The sequence below is a fragment of the Pan paniscus genome, chromosome 5 (genome assembly GCF_029289425.2).
Source record: "Pan paniscus chromosome 5, NHGRI_mPanPan1-v2.0_pri, whole genome shotgun sequence".
NCBI classification, from domain to species: Eukaryota; Metazoa; Chordata; class Mammalia; order Primates; family Hominidae; genus Pan; species Pan paniscus.
The window spans coordinates 150,429,453-150,444,305 of record NC_073254.2 but is presented as its reverse complement, the minus strand read 5'-3'; the positions used below and the strand labels follow the sequence as shown (position 1 = coordinate 150,444,305).

General features: G+C 37.3%; 1 protein-coding gene across 4 annotated transcripts in view; it reads right to left on the bottom strand.

Moving 5' to 3' along the window:
* Positions 1–14,853, bottom strand: part of TMEM200A (transmembrane protein 200A) — a 77,826-nt gene that overhangs the window by 3,358 nt on the left and 59,615 nt on the right. The window contains exon 1 of one of the 4 annotated variants that reach the window (XM_057302592.2): positions 581–13,488. The exons of the other annotated variants lie outside the window; for them this stretch is intronic. The gene's annotated coding sequence lies outside the window, so the exon portion shown is untranslated. Of the gene's footprint in view, positions 1–580; positions 13,489–14,853 lie in introns of those variants that run through there. 4 annotated transcript variants of the gene reach the window in all.

The following is a 14,853-nucleotide window of genomic DNA, read 5'->3' as shown; positions in this document are numbered from 1 at the left end:
TCACTCTTTCTCTTCTCTCTCTCACACACACACATACACACACACACACACAGAGTTATCTGTGCTATTTTAAATCATTGGACAAATCTAGAATACTTAATAGGTCAAAAACAAACACTCCAGACTGACAAAGAGGATACATTCCAGCAATTCATGGTTCTAAGACCTCTCTTGTGAAAGTCGTCAATGAATTCTTAGCTGCCACATTTAATTTCCCCCTCAATTTTCATCTTCCTTACCTCTCTGCTTCCATGGATATTACTGCCCCTCCTTTCTCCACACTCTCTCTTCCCCAGTCTTTTATGATGTTAAGTTCTCCTACTTCTACTCTGACCTCACTGACTATTTCAACAGACTCACCTAAAAGTAGAACTTCTCCCTAGAGTCTTGTTCTTGGCCATCTTCTCTTCCATACTCTCCCTTGGCATTCATATCAGTTCCTACATCTTCACTATTTCCTTGATGCTAATGAGTCCCAAGTCTGTATTTCAGGTCATATCCTGAGTTTCAATTTCACACTTTCCACTGCCCGTTAGGGAACATATACACATTCATGTACTGCTAGTAAAGCTGAACTTACCTTCTAGCACACACCAGCTGCACCACTTGACTTGTCTGACTTTTTTAGCAGGGTCAGTTCTCAGATTTGGCTCTTTACAGTTATTTTTAACTCCTCCCTTTCTTCTTCCTCTTCCAATCAGGTTCTAAATCCTAGAAATTTCCAATATATGATGTCCTTTAATTCCACCCCTCTGTTCTAATCCTACTCTTCCCAGCCTTGTGCAGATCTTATTAACTTTTACTAGACCATATGATAACCCCCTAACTGGTCTTCCAAACAATTTCTCTTCCTTTACAATCAAGATTAATCAATCATCTCTGAAGTTGTTTAAAGAGCAGAATAATGATAAAATATTCTCCACTACCTACCAAAGTTTTAGCTGAAATTCTAGACCCATTGACTTTAACTTTGTCTCTAACTCTTTAATTTGCATAAAAATAAAACCTAACAAATGTTCTGTATTCCTCATTCATATTCCATTTTGTACCATTTCTGAGATTTTGTTAACAATGTTTCAGCTGTCCAGAATCCATCCACTCCCCACTGCCCTGCCCTGTTCTTCACACACCCACATCTGGCTAGGCATCAAAGCTCATATTCCACTTTCCTTATAAAGCCTTCTCTAGCTGAACCACTGCACCCTATGCAAGCATTAACTCCTTAGAGCATTTTATAATAGCAAGTTTTCTATGGCACTTACAATATTATAGTATCACAGTTCTTCTACTTCTTATGATCAAACATCAAATTTAATTCATATTTTTATTAGCAGAAACATTCACTGTAATACCTTGCACATGGCTAGTGTTCAAGAAATATTTGCTAAAATGCTGAATGAGGGACAAATTCTCTTCTTGTGGTCTGTTGGATGACCACCATATTACTGTACTAACTTTCCTAGTTAAAAATATGAACAAACAAGATTAATATCCAAACAAAAAGCAACATTTTCTGAGTTGGTAAAATATCTATCTTGATTCATAATAAATAGTTCTCAAGCTGCCATATCTAGCTGGTAGGAAACAAGAAGATATTTTAAGTTCCACAAGGTCTTTGGCAAATTTCAGAGAGAGTTTCTTCAGGGCATCAAATCTCATCTTGCAGCATTGAGCTCTCCTTTTGAATTTCTATTTATGATTTCTGAATTGTGTTTAAATAACAGGGTTGTGGTTGGTATCTACAGTTTTAACAAGCCAGTGAGTAAATCCAGCCTTCAGTGAAATTATAACTAGGATTAAAATAGTTTTATGTTTGAAGAACAAACTAAATTGTAATCTGTTGCTCTAGTCTATGAAATTTATCAAAGTGTACATACTGCAGATTAGAACCTTTCCCAAACCTTTGCTAAAATAAAGCTTAGTGTCAACCTATGTTTTCTTGAAGCAAAAACCATTTCAAATGTTTGAATTAAATGCTTAGATTAGATAGCAGCCCTCTAGCCCAGTTATTTCCATATGGCAGGCTTAAGGATTTAGTCTGAAATCCTTCTGAGTAGAATGGAAACAAGGGCAAAAACCTTTCATTTAATTTAAAAGCAATAAAAGTGAATTACATTCCATACAGATTTCTAGTCCTCCCCCACTTTTTAAAACATTAGCACTACCATTTTCTGCTCAGGAGGCTGACAGAGGAAAGGAGATTAGATGAGAAAAGATATTTTAAGAAAAATATATGAGGACAGGAAGGTGAAAAAGAGAGATGGATGACTGGGCTTGCATGTGAGCATGTAAAGAAAGGTTAGACAGGAAGAAAAAGCAAGGGTAGCTTAAAAGTATGAAAATGGATAGAAACAAAAAGAGGCAAAAACTTCCAGAGTAGTTGAGAAATAAAGAATATCATGGGTGGAGGAATCACATTTTCTTCAGCCATTCTACCCTGGTCAAGCCCAGACAGAGGCACCAAGACTCCCAAGGGTTAGCAAAATCACATTTGGTGCCAATGTCCTTTAATTCTGTTTAAAGCAATTCAATACTACAGAAGGCTCTATCACTCAGGGACCCAATGTAGACCCTGAGAGGAAAGCAAAGGTGAGCAAATTCAATCACTGTTTCAAACAGCTTGAAACCTAATGAAGGAGCTAACAGATCCACATAAAACAGAATGAGGTAACTCCTAGAATGAAAGTTTCCATTAGAGAAGGACCTTTCATTAGGCTTCACACAGGAGATAGCACATAGATCACAGTCAAAAGTCAGGTTAGCAGCATTTCAAGGAAGGTCAAGGGAAAGAAAGCAGGCCAGGAATAGGAACTTGGCCAGCACACAACTCAGTACTACAGGAGGTCAGTTAGGTAAGTAAGGCCAGAGCGATAGGGACAGCCAAGTCTTGGGAGTTGGCAAATGCTATTCTTAAATGCTTGCAATTTACACACATCTGCCATGGAGTTGGAGTAAGACATAAATACTGCTGTTGTTATTTTAGAAAAAATTAATCTGAACTTGTAGATGAAAGCAGGAATTAGGGACCAATACCGGAAAATGGCATGGGGATGCTAACGGCAGTTGCACAATAAGGAGCCTAGTGAAGGCTGGGTGCAGTGGCTCACACCTGTAACTCCAGCGCTTTGGGAGGCCGAGGCTTTAGTGTCACTTGTGGCCAGCAGTTCAAGACCAGCACTGGCAACATAGCAAGACTCCATCTCTACAAAACATTTTTTTAGCAAGTTAGCCAGGCATGGTGGCAGATGCCTGTAGTCTCAGTTACTCAGGAGGTTGAGGCAGGAGGATTAATTGAGCCCAGGAGCTGGAGGCTGCAGTGAGTTATGATCATGCCACTACTTCAGCTTGGGTGATAGAGCAAGAGCCTATCTCTCTGGGAAAAAAAAAAAAAAAAGAGAGATAAAGAAAAACGAAGCTTAATGAAACTATAAAATCTAGAGTGAGTGAATCTACAGGCTCTGCATCTTCAAACTGTAATGCCAATTGGTACAAAGTGTTCAGTATATGCAAAAACAGCCTAAATCTACCTTTTTTTTTTTTTGGTCAATGCTGCAAAGCTACATGTCCTCCATCCTACACTTTTATGACTGTTTTTTTGTTGTTGTTGTTTTGCATGTTTTTCTAAGGCATGGGAAGTGTAAGAATCCTGTTAACTAGTCTCCTCACTGTAACAAGCCATACTCAGAATCTAAGTTTTAATAATAATAGTAATAACAGCCCATACTGCTTATGGTCAGGCAATGTTCTAAGTGCTTTGTACAAAAACATTTGTTCTCACAATAATTCTGGAGGAGTAATAATTGTAATATCTATTTTTCAGGTTACTGAGGCTAAGAGAGCTTAGGTAACTTGCCTAGAGTCACATAGCTAGCAGGTTACCCCAGAGCCTCCCATTTGAGATGGGGAGGGGCCTCCAGATTTGCTTTCATTTGAGGTTTTCTTTTTTCTTATTCTGATTCCTGTTTCCATAATACCAAATGCAAAAGAATGCTGCTCTGCCTTTAAAACTAGGCCTGTGGACCAATCAACTCCCATTTTCCAAATCTCAATGATTGCCTGTGAAAAGCCATGGGGAGTACATAAGTTTGAAGGCCTCACCTTGGGTAAGTATCTGGCCTCTTGCACCTGTCCATACCCCTTCAGTGTATGAAGATGCAGACTCAAAGGAGACCACTTTCTACCTCCACATCCTCCTCTTTGCTCTCCAGCATGCCTGACAGGGCAGGGCCGGGACTTATTCCCTCAAAGATTCAAGTGAAGGATTTTACTACACTGAATTTCATTTTGTTAACTTGGGAACAAAATTTCTGCTTATCAGTCTCTTTGGATCCTAAGCCTGGCTTCCAAAATCCTGTTGTCCCTCTCAGTTTATGTTCATTTGCAAATATTATAAATCTGACTTCCAAAGCTTCACCCAAGTGTTTGGAAATTGAAGAAAGTATAGAGCAAAGAAAGCTCTGTGATATTCCACTACAGACCTCTTTCTAGGTAGACATTGTTAATTTGTTTAGATATTCATGTAATTGCAATAAAAATGGACACCTGGCATTGAAGTAGACACTGGGCTCAAAATACGTTTCCTGGCCTGAGACTATATTGATCAGCAACCGTCATTTTGATGACATCATTTAACTGGTTATAAATAAATCTAACTAGAAGGCCAGCCACACTTAATGTTTCCATATTCTTCAAAAAGAGATCATGATTTTGTCAAAGGCCAAGTTAAAAGACAAATATGGGCTGGGTGCGATGGCTCACATCTGTAATCCTAGCAACTTCGGAAGGCCAAGGCGGGTGAATTGCTTAAGCCCAGGAATTCGAGACCATCCTGGGCAACACATTAAGACCTTGTCTCTTAATTTGAAGAAAAAAAAAAGACAAATATGTATATACCTGCAGACAACCAAAAATACAAAATTAGTTTGGGCTAACTTTTGGCTACATATTGATCATCTTTTTTTTTTTCATTCCCAGTGCTCACAAACCAGCCACAATTTTGCTAAGCAATAGACATCAAGATTACCAGCTTGAAATTCACAAAACACACCTTCTTTTACTTTGCAAACTAGGATACTGTTGGGCTATCTCCAGGCCTTTCCCATCTTACATAAATCTGAGATTCATTGTGGGTCTTGGAGATCATCTGTAGAAAATCTTATTTTCCACCTTTCTCACTACAGAGAGATGTACTCTTGCCCGCACTCAAGCCCACTGTCTGCTTGCCTCTCTTGGGTTCACTTCCCTTTGAACCATTTGCCTTTGCAGACAAAAGCTCTTCTTGAAGAGAAGATTTCTGCTTTGTGAGTCATGTGTAATACTATACCACATACCGTCCGTTCTAATCTTCAGGCTTACCTCTCCTATTTTTGTTCTCATACTAATCTTAAAAGCCTTATTGCTGTCCTTTACCCTTTTTACAAGCTTAAGCACATTCTGGTATTTGCTTCTTATGGCACTAATCCATACCAGTTTTTAGTATTCTCACACTCACAGAAGTTTATTCCTATATATTTACATTACACTATTCTGACCACACTGTGAGCCTATAATACATTAGACATGGTTCAATTATATTTGAGATAATTATAATTACATAGACTTCCAGAGCTGAGAGACTTTAGACATCTTTGGATCCAGATATTCCTTTTAGCCATCTAAAGGCCAGGAATGTTACTGAAGATCAAACACTGAATTAGCAGACAGAATAGAACTGGAATACAAGTTTTCAGACTCCCAGTCCAGTGTTCACTCTTGTTTATATATTCCCTTTTCTATTGTTTTTTCATGCTGTCCCGGTGCCTTGGCAGAGTGCCTGGCATATACTAAATGCTCAGTAAGTATCTGTTGACTGTGAACTGAGTTGATGAAGGTTTGAGTATGGTTGAAATGTTCTAGGCACTAGGGACACAAAGTTAATAAAACCTCATCCCTGATTTCAAGGAGTATGGAGTCCAGTAGGAAAACAGTCGAAATAAACATTTAAAATAAAAGAATTGCTATGATGGAGCTACAGGAGCATTGCAGAATGCTCTTCCATACTATCTGAAGGAGTCAGGACAGGCTTCCAAGAAGTGGTGGCAGTTAACGAAGGCTTGGCACATAAATGAGGGTATGCCATGCAGATAGATTCTAATTCATCCTTGTTCCTGACTATTTCATAAGGGTCCCTGCCCTCCGATTTTTCATCATCTTCCTAGTTGAAGTGTGACTATTATTTTAAATATATTTGATACTGTCTTATTTATATGTTTGAATTTTTATCTTTATCTGGAGGTTTAAAAATTCACCAGAATGTGAGGCTGTCTGCCCAAAGGAAGTAAAAATTAATCTATGCCTTGAGTACCAAACAAAAACATTATATAAAAACCCCATGTGGTATCCACAAATGTGACAGATGGAAATATTTTCTGTTCAAGCTAGAACAATTTTAGGACTTTCTTCCCAGTTGAGACATTTCAAACTTTTAGAATAGGATTTTTAATCTATATCTTTACCAGAATTGAAAAAAGAAAATTCATATGGGTGACTAAGAGTTCAATCACATAAAGTTTAAAAAATAAAAATAGAATAAAAATCATTTTTGGCTGGGCGTGGTGGCTCACGCCTATAATCCCAAAACTTTGGGAGGCCGAGGCAGGCAGATCACCTGAGGTCAGGAGTTCAAGACCAGCCTGGCCAACACGGTGAAACCCTGTCTCTACTAAAGATACAAAAAATTAGTTGGGCATGGTGGTGGGCATCTGTAATCCCAGCTACTCAGGAGGCTGAGGCAGGAGAATCGCTTGAACCTGAGAGGTGGAGATTGCAGTGAGCCGAGATCTTGCCACTGCACTCCAGCCTGGGCAACAAGAGCGAAACTCCGTCTCAAAAAAAAAAAAAAAAGATCATCTTTTAGCATGTAGCATAATTGTTTTTCACGTGGACACTGGAATCAGAGAGACAGGGGCCCATGTCTTTGCTTCCTCATTTGATGCCATGCAAGTGGCTTTTCTTATCTCAGTTCCTCCATCTATAAAATGGCAAAGCCTTCTTTGATACACAGTATATGGTGCACTTGAAGCAGAAGACCTAGCAGGCTTGAATCCCTACACAGCCCTTAATACTTAATAACCACATTTGAACAATGAATCAACCTCTTGGAGCCCCAGTTCCTTCATTTGTAAAATGGGTATAGTAACAGTACCTGTAGGATTGTTGTGAAGAGGGGATAATAAATGCAAAGCACAGTTCAGTTCTGGCAATTAAGGTCTACATGAGTGATATTAGTGATATCAGCTGGGTCTGACTACAAGGAATTTTCAAAGATAAGTTATGTATATAATGCTTACTTTTGTGTTGATTATAAGAAGTTCTCAAACAATAGCTATTACTAACTCGTCATAGCTCACATTATTCTTTTACTGCTCTGCTAGGCAAATTAAAAATATACTAAGTAATTAATGATGACTTTCTGTCCATGGAGAGGTAGTTATGACTGCAAGTTTGTTCTGAGACTTAAGAGTCAAAAACTATCTGAATGGAATCTGTATATTTTAGTGGCAAAAGCATTAACAATTTGGAAGTTAAAAAGAACAGTTGAATTTATGTAAGAGAGACAGTTGGGAGATACAGAAAGAATAAATCATGCCTTTCTTTTAAATTCATTCTATTTCTTCAGATTCGGAGACTTGTCTTGTGACAAACATAAAAGCAATAAGAAAAACAAGGTAGGAAAACCTAAACCCGTTCATCTGATGTTTTTAGTTATCTTCGTGATGCAACTGGATCGAATGCATGAGTAATCTGATCAATTCTGCAAGCACTATTCTGTTTCCATTGGGACACCCAAGCATAAAACTAACTGAAAATGAAGAGGAATATGGTGCCTGGGCATATGGGGAATACAGAAGATGCCATAAGAGTGATATAATGTGAAAATCTGCAAAATGTTAATTCTGTGGCAAGTTTAAGCTATGATTTTATGGACACATTCTGAAGATCTTTGCTGGTCTACCTTGGGGAGAATTGTTTCTCAATATTCAGTATAGTTCTACATTCACTTAAATGCTGGAACTAAAAGGAAGTACAAAATGTTTAGAAAATTTGCAAAATGATATTCAAGTCATTAAATGTAAAATATTACTTTATGGTCAAGTACATCTTGAGCCTGCAGAAAACGCTAGGAATAGAGACGAGACTGCCCTTAGAAATCTACACCTGTTCTGTTAGTAATGCCTTCAAAACCTGCCAGCCTGACAAACTGTAAAATATGGGCCCACACCAATTATGAGCTGTGTAACAATGACATAGAACAAGTGCTCTCCAAAGACTAAAAGCCAGAAGCCCGTAGAATACAGAAGTCTCCAGGAGGCCAAGTAACAGATCCATAATGAGCTCAGAAAACACCCTGCTGAGACCCTGTGGGAGATATTTTCTGCACGAACAGAAGAAATTAGAAGGCCATTTCCCTCAAAGTAGAAATATGCTTTCCACCCCACATCCCAACTCCTCAAATCTGGACAAGCTCTTACACAATCACTGTCACACTCCCCATTCTCTGCATTTCCTGACAGGAAGGCGACTTGAAACTGGTGTAAAGAAACTATCACTAAAAATGTCACCAACTTACTAAGACACGGAAAATTAGCCAAGATATTCCTGGATGAAGAACTGAAGCATTTAAAATCACAAATTGGACTTTTTATAGAGACCCCTCCACTGCTGGAAAACATATACTAACTTCACTTACAAGATAGTGGCTGTTTTTGGAGACACCATTGAATAGTGAGACTCTACTAAATATTAATATCATTTCCGGTGATTTTAGATACCTGTAAAATCCCACACACTGTTGGCTTTCCTACAGGGCAAGGGGGAAAGCTGGAGGACAACAGCAATTTCAATTCTAGTCGTTCCATGTACTATTAAATATCTTATATACGTAAGTCTACACTTTGGCAAGTAATACAGTCGTGTCCGTATTGTTAAGGCTACTAAAGGTCTTACATTCTTAACTGCTCTAAATAAGGAGCCATCTCTCACCAAGATAAAATCACCATCTAAATGAACAGTGAGTTGTGCCATCTTTTAAGCCACAGACTGATATACTGTACATTAAATTTCTTAAGAAGTTTTCCAATTGATGGTAGCTCAATTAATAGTAAAGCATTCTTAAAATTCTATACAAACATTAGAAAATTGTTCAAATTACATAATTTCTGCTAGAGAATTTTACATATTTTTCATAAGTAAAATCTAAGTAGGATCATCCTTAAAGCAAGGTAGAAACAGGTGTGAAGGGAGACTTCCTTGGGGATGGCAAGACCAAACTTCCCACCACTCACAGAAAGAATGATCTATTCCACTTGTAAATGCAAAATTCTTTTAGCATTTAAGGGACATCCAGGGGTTTTTCAGAGAAACCCCATGGATGAAACCTTAATGGTAAATGTATTAGAAAAAAAAGGAAGATGGTGGAGAAGCCTGCGACTATTTCTGGACTATTTCTGGACTATTTCTGTTTTCATCTTTTTCCCTCTCTTCTCCTACTTGTGCAGGTTAGTGGCAGCAAGATGAATTCAAGAAAACATAGATTTTCAATTTTTAAAATGTATTTCTCGGTCTGTTTTTCTTTCATCTATTTCTCTTTGGAAACTACTTGCTATAGGCTGAATATGCCTCTCCAAAATTCCTATGTTGAAATCCTAGCCCCCAAGGTGGTGGTATTAGGAGACGGAGCCTTTGGGGGTGATTAGATCCTGAGGGTAGAGTCCATGATGGGATTAATATAAGTGGAATCCTAGAGAGCTCCCTTCCCCCTTCTACCATGTGAGGACACAGTAAGAAGACAGTATTTATAAACCAGGTAGTGGGTCCACACTAGATACTGAATCTGCTGGCATATTGGACTTCCCAGCTTTCAGAACTGTGATAAATAAGTTTCTGTTGTTTATAAGCCATACAGTCTATGATATTTTTGTTACAGCAGCCAGAACAAAGTAGGACACTCCACATGCTCATGGTAAAAACCCAGCAGTACAAAATGAAGAGGGAGTCGCTTCAGCCTCTGGTCCTCCTTCCCCAATGTAAGCATGGTGTTGGATTTCTTATAGCTATATCCAGAGAAGAATGTTTTCTCATTTGGTTTTCTAGAACTGATTTATACACTTTTTTTTACGTATTGAGGAAATCAGGTTTCTGGTTGTAATATGTGTGAGAAGCATGTTTAATTTACATTTTTACTTTATTTGATTGTATCTTTTAGCATACAGAAAATTTCAATTGTATATGGTTAAACCTATCAGTATGTTCATGGATGGTTTCAAGTCATCATTAAAAAGACCTTCTGCAATCTAAGATTATATTTAAAACATTCTCCCATGTTTCTTTCCAGTAATTTTATGGTTTAATTCCTTGCATTTAAATTTTTTGATGCATCTGGGATCTCTTTTTGTGTAAGAATCAGGCAGGGATCTAACTATTGTTTACAGGTAAACAATCTCTCTTCCCTTGGTTTGAAATACTACCTACATTACATATCAATTTCATATATTTGTACTATATACCAAATCCAGTATGTATTTGAGTCAATATTAAGAGTTGTCATTCTGTGATTCTCCTGCCTCAGTCTCTGGAGTAGCTGGGATTACAGGCGCACGACACCATGCCTGGCTAATTTTTGTATTTTTAGCAGAGATGGGGTTTCACCATGTTGGCCAGGCTGATCTCGAATTCCTGACCTCAGGTGATCCGCCCACCTCAGCCTTCCAAAGTGCTGGGATTACAGGCATGAGCCACTGCTCCTGGCCTCATTATTTTTCTTTGTCAAAAGTTTCTAGTCTGTTCTTACACATTTTATGTTGCACATGAACTTTATAATTTGATTTTTTTAAATCCAGTTAGTAATTTTTATGGAATCATGCTAAATCTATACATAAATATATGGAAAATCGGTGTTGTTACACTGCTGTAGCATTTTATCTAAAAATAAGAAGTTTTATGCCATAGTTTTTTTAACATAGACCTTTCTCATTTCTTGTTACTTTTTATTTCCTGGGTATTCTGTCATTGAGTTTCTATTGTATATTGGTATACAATACAATTGGTATTGTATATTTCTTTTACTCCCATTTCTATCTTCAAGTAGTTGTTTGAATGTAGGAAGGCTACTGATTTTTGTGCATTGATTTTGTACTAAACCACATTATTAAACTTGCTAGCTGTTTAAGAAAAACAGTTTCCAGTTCATTCTCTCAGGTGTTCTAGAAATACAATTATATCATCTTGACATAGTATTGTTTGCCTTCCTTTTCCTAATTTTAAAACCTACAATTGCCATTTTCTAACTGTATCACTTAGTGCCTCCAGAGCAAAGGTAAACACAACTGGGATGAAGGTGTACATCCTGGCTTCGCTCCTGAATTTAATGGGCACACCTATTGTTTCACCACTGAAGTATCAATCAATCAGTGCCTGCTTTATTAAGAGTTTTCACCTAAATTCCAGGAGACAAAATTAATTGGTTCAGAGTTGCTGTCAGAGAGAAAGCTCTCTACTAGAGAGTAAAACAGAGAAAGTGAAATGAAGGGGCAGAGAAAGGGCAAAAGAAAGAAAGAAAAAAGGTGGAGGATAAAGAAAAAAGGAAAAGGTGGAGGATAAAGTATAGGAAGAGAAGGAGAAAGTTGTATTGGGGAAGAAAATCATGGATTAATGACAATATTAAATATCTGAAAGCGTGAATAAGAATTCCCATATACCTTTTAAAATGTCCTTACTTGTTAAAAACAACCTCTTCTTTGAAAAAACACATGTATCTAAGGACAGAAATTTTCTGCCTGGGATTTTTGAGATTGCTGAATTATCTGCCGAATATATGAGCTGAAAGGAAAAAATTGAGAAGAATGATTAATTGCCTAAGATGTCAGGAATATAACAAAAATCAGAAAGAATGCCTAGCAGTAAAAATGAGTTCAAGGGATGCCTAAGATAACAATAACAGGATAAAACCATGTTTGTAAAAACACCATACATACACCCTACCACTTTCTACAAGGATAGTGTAATTTGGAATCATGCCTCAGATATTTTTAGCTTCAAGTATCTTCTACACCTTATAATGGTTTGTTTCCTCTGCAATGTCCTGTTAGAGATAGCAAGCCAAGAGAAAAGTGGGTAGAAAACTTTGATAGTTGATTCACAGAAGAAAAAAACATAAATGTTCTGTTAACAAATGAAAAGAAGAATGAGCAAAGAAATGCAAACTAAGGTAATCTCAAAAGTAAAAATATTAACTTCACTAGTAATTGGCAAAAATGAAAAAAAAAAAGACAAAAAGATTGATTATGACCATTATTGGTGAGGTATAAGGGAAGAAGGTCTAATAAGCTGTCAATGAGAGAACAAATTGGTACTTTTCTTGAGGGTAACATGAGAAAGACTTTCAAAAATTGAAATGTCCATTCCCTTTGCCAGCCCCTGCCTGCTGACTGCCAATTTCCCTTCTATGAATTCTCCTTTCAAAAGATTTGCCAAAGAATACATGAAACTATGTATAAGGATATTCACTGCAGCACGATAGTAATGGCAACAACTTGGAAACAACTTAAATGCTCAGCAACAGAAAATTGGTTAAATCAATCATGCTGCCTCCATATAATAGAATATTATACAGATATTTAAAAGGATTAATATATACTAAAATGAAAAATGTTCACATGATATTTCTGAGTTTTTAGAACAGAAATAGTTAGTTAGAATTCTGTTTATGGCAAACATACAGAATGTTGTTGGTGACACGTAACAGAACTCTCACTTATATGTAACTGTATTATTGACCTATGCAAGGAACATGTACTGCTTTTATCTCATTTCCAATTTGGAACTCTAAGTACAGAGCAAAAAAGGATGTTGAAGCCTGGAACATAAGAGTAAAAGGCAAACCAATCTGGTACATATTAGAGTAATTAGCTGTGCTTGCTAATTTAAAGCAGGTGGAGTGTAGCCTTCGAGGCAAAAATGCAGGACTGGAGCAACTAGAAAATAGCTAAAATCACAAACCAGACTAAATGAGAAGTTCAGGAAAGAAAGACTTATTTATGACACATTATAATCTTGAAACACTGAAAACAATTCTACCCACTTGGACAACACCTGAATCTACTGGGTGTAAAGTAGAATAGAGGATGAATTTAGAACTGTTATCTGCCTTTATGAAGTTTATACTCAAGAATCTGTTTAAGGCTAATGCTGTGCATTGTAAAGCAAATGAGAAGTAAGCCTTAATCAGCATCAATGAAATTTCTCTGCACCTGGGTCATCCCGACTTATTGATAGCTTCCTCCTGGGCTCCAAAAGGGACATGGCTTTCTTTCTTTCCTTCCCCAAAGCTCAGTCCCCATTGTGTTTATGTCTACCTACCTTCATGCCAACTCATCAGTGATCTTTGCTTGCTCTAACCTTACAACTTTGATTCACAGATGGAAATGGCTTCTTTCTGAGAATATCCTGCGACTTCAGAATGATTACTCTCATAAAGCATGCAGCCACAGAGGCTGGACAGAGATCTTCAGCCTTGTGATGAAGGGAAACTGAGGGGGGGGCTCCAGAAAGGATTCTTCTCCTTAACCTAATTTACATTCATCTCCTCATAAAGATGATGAAGTGAGACTGAATTTTATTTATTTAATTTTCATGCCTTGAAATTAAATCTCTATTCCACTCCCTCCGTTTGTCCTGTTTCATCTTTTGTGTGCTGCACAGTCCTGTTTCTACAGAGACCATGAGTCATCCCAGTGGGCGAGGGTCTGTTTCATCAAGGCCTTAAGGCTGGAGCTGGGCGAGGTAGTGAGAGGCCACTGTCCCTGGCCCTCAAGGGTTACCCTACTGGTGGCTTTTCCCTGTCTACTCTCAACCTACAGAAGGAATATTTATATTTGACTTTTCTTCAAAGCATTACAATCCCTGGGGCTTATTTAAAATGAGTTTATGACAAGGGAGAGCAGTCCCCTACATTCAAGTTACTTCAACCGCAGTTTTCTTGATTTTTTTCATCAAAATCAAAACTAATAGTGTTATGAGTTTTTGATATGTGTATGCTTTCTAAATAAATAATTAGCATTTGTTTACATTTCTTGATCCTCAATGGTATCAGATCCATAGACAAACATAACTTACTGTAACACACTATTTTTTAGCTTTGCTATACTTTCATGTAAAACCATAGATTTATTTGTAGTCTTTTGGAGATTAATGGAATGTTTGTTGGCTTATTCACATACTGGCTCACTTAATCCTCGTAACAACCCTGAAAAGTAGTTATCAACATCCCCTTAGACAGATGAGCTAAGGTCCAAGAGGATATGTAATTGGTATGTAAGTGGCTGTTTTAGCAGCTCTTCCAACTCAAGTTCTGACTATACAATTTTTGCAGCCACTATATTACTTCCGAACTGGCTGTGTCTTCAAAATGAAAATGCTGTAGAGAACTGAAGTAATTGCTCAGCTTTCTCAGGCTTCAATATCCTTTGCTTTAATATATTTATGGGGTGTCTGGATTATTTTTATATTACTTTTTGAGTGATGAAGAGGACTCTCCTTTCTTCCTAAATCTGAATAAGATAATGAAATCAAGTAATTAGGTAAATCAAATAGCATTCTTAATTCTTCCAGAACGATATTGATTGATAATTGGTTCAGATTTCTAGTTTAGTATAATTAGAAAGCAGACTCCAACTCAACTTTATTTAGCTCTGCTTATATTGTTTTCAATCCAGACCAATTATAACTTCAAACTTCTATGCTCCTTTATCCAAGGGAACCATGACTTTTATCTTAAACTCTTGTGATGTTTAACATTGATTTCTGCAGAAATATTCA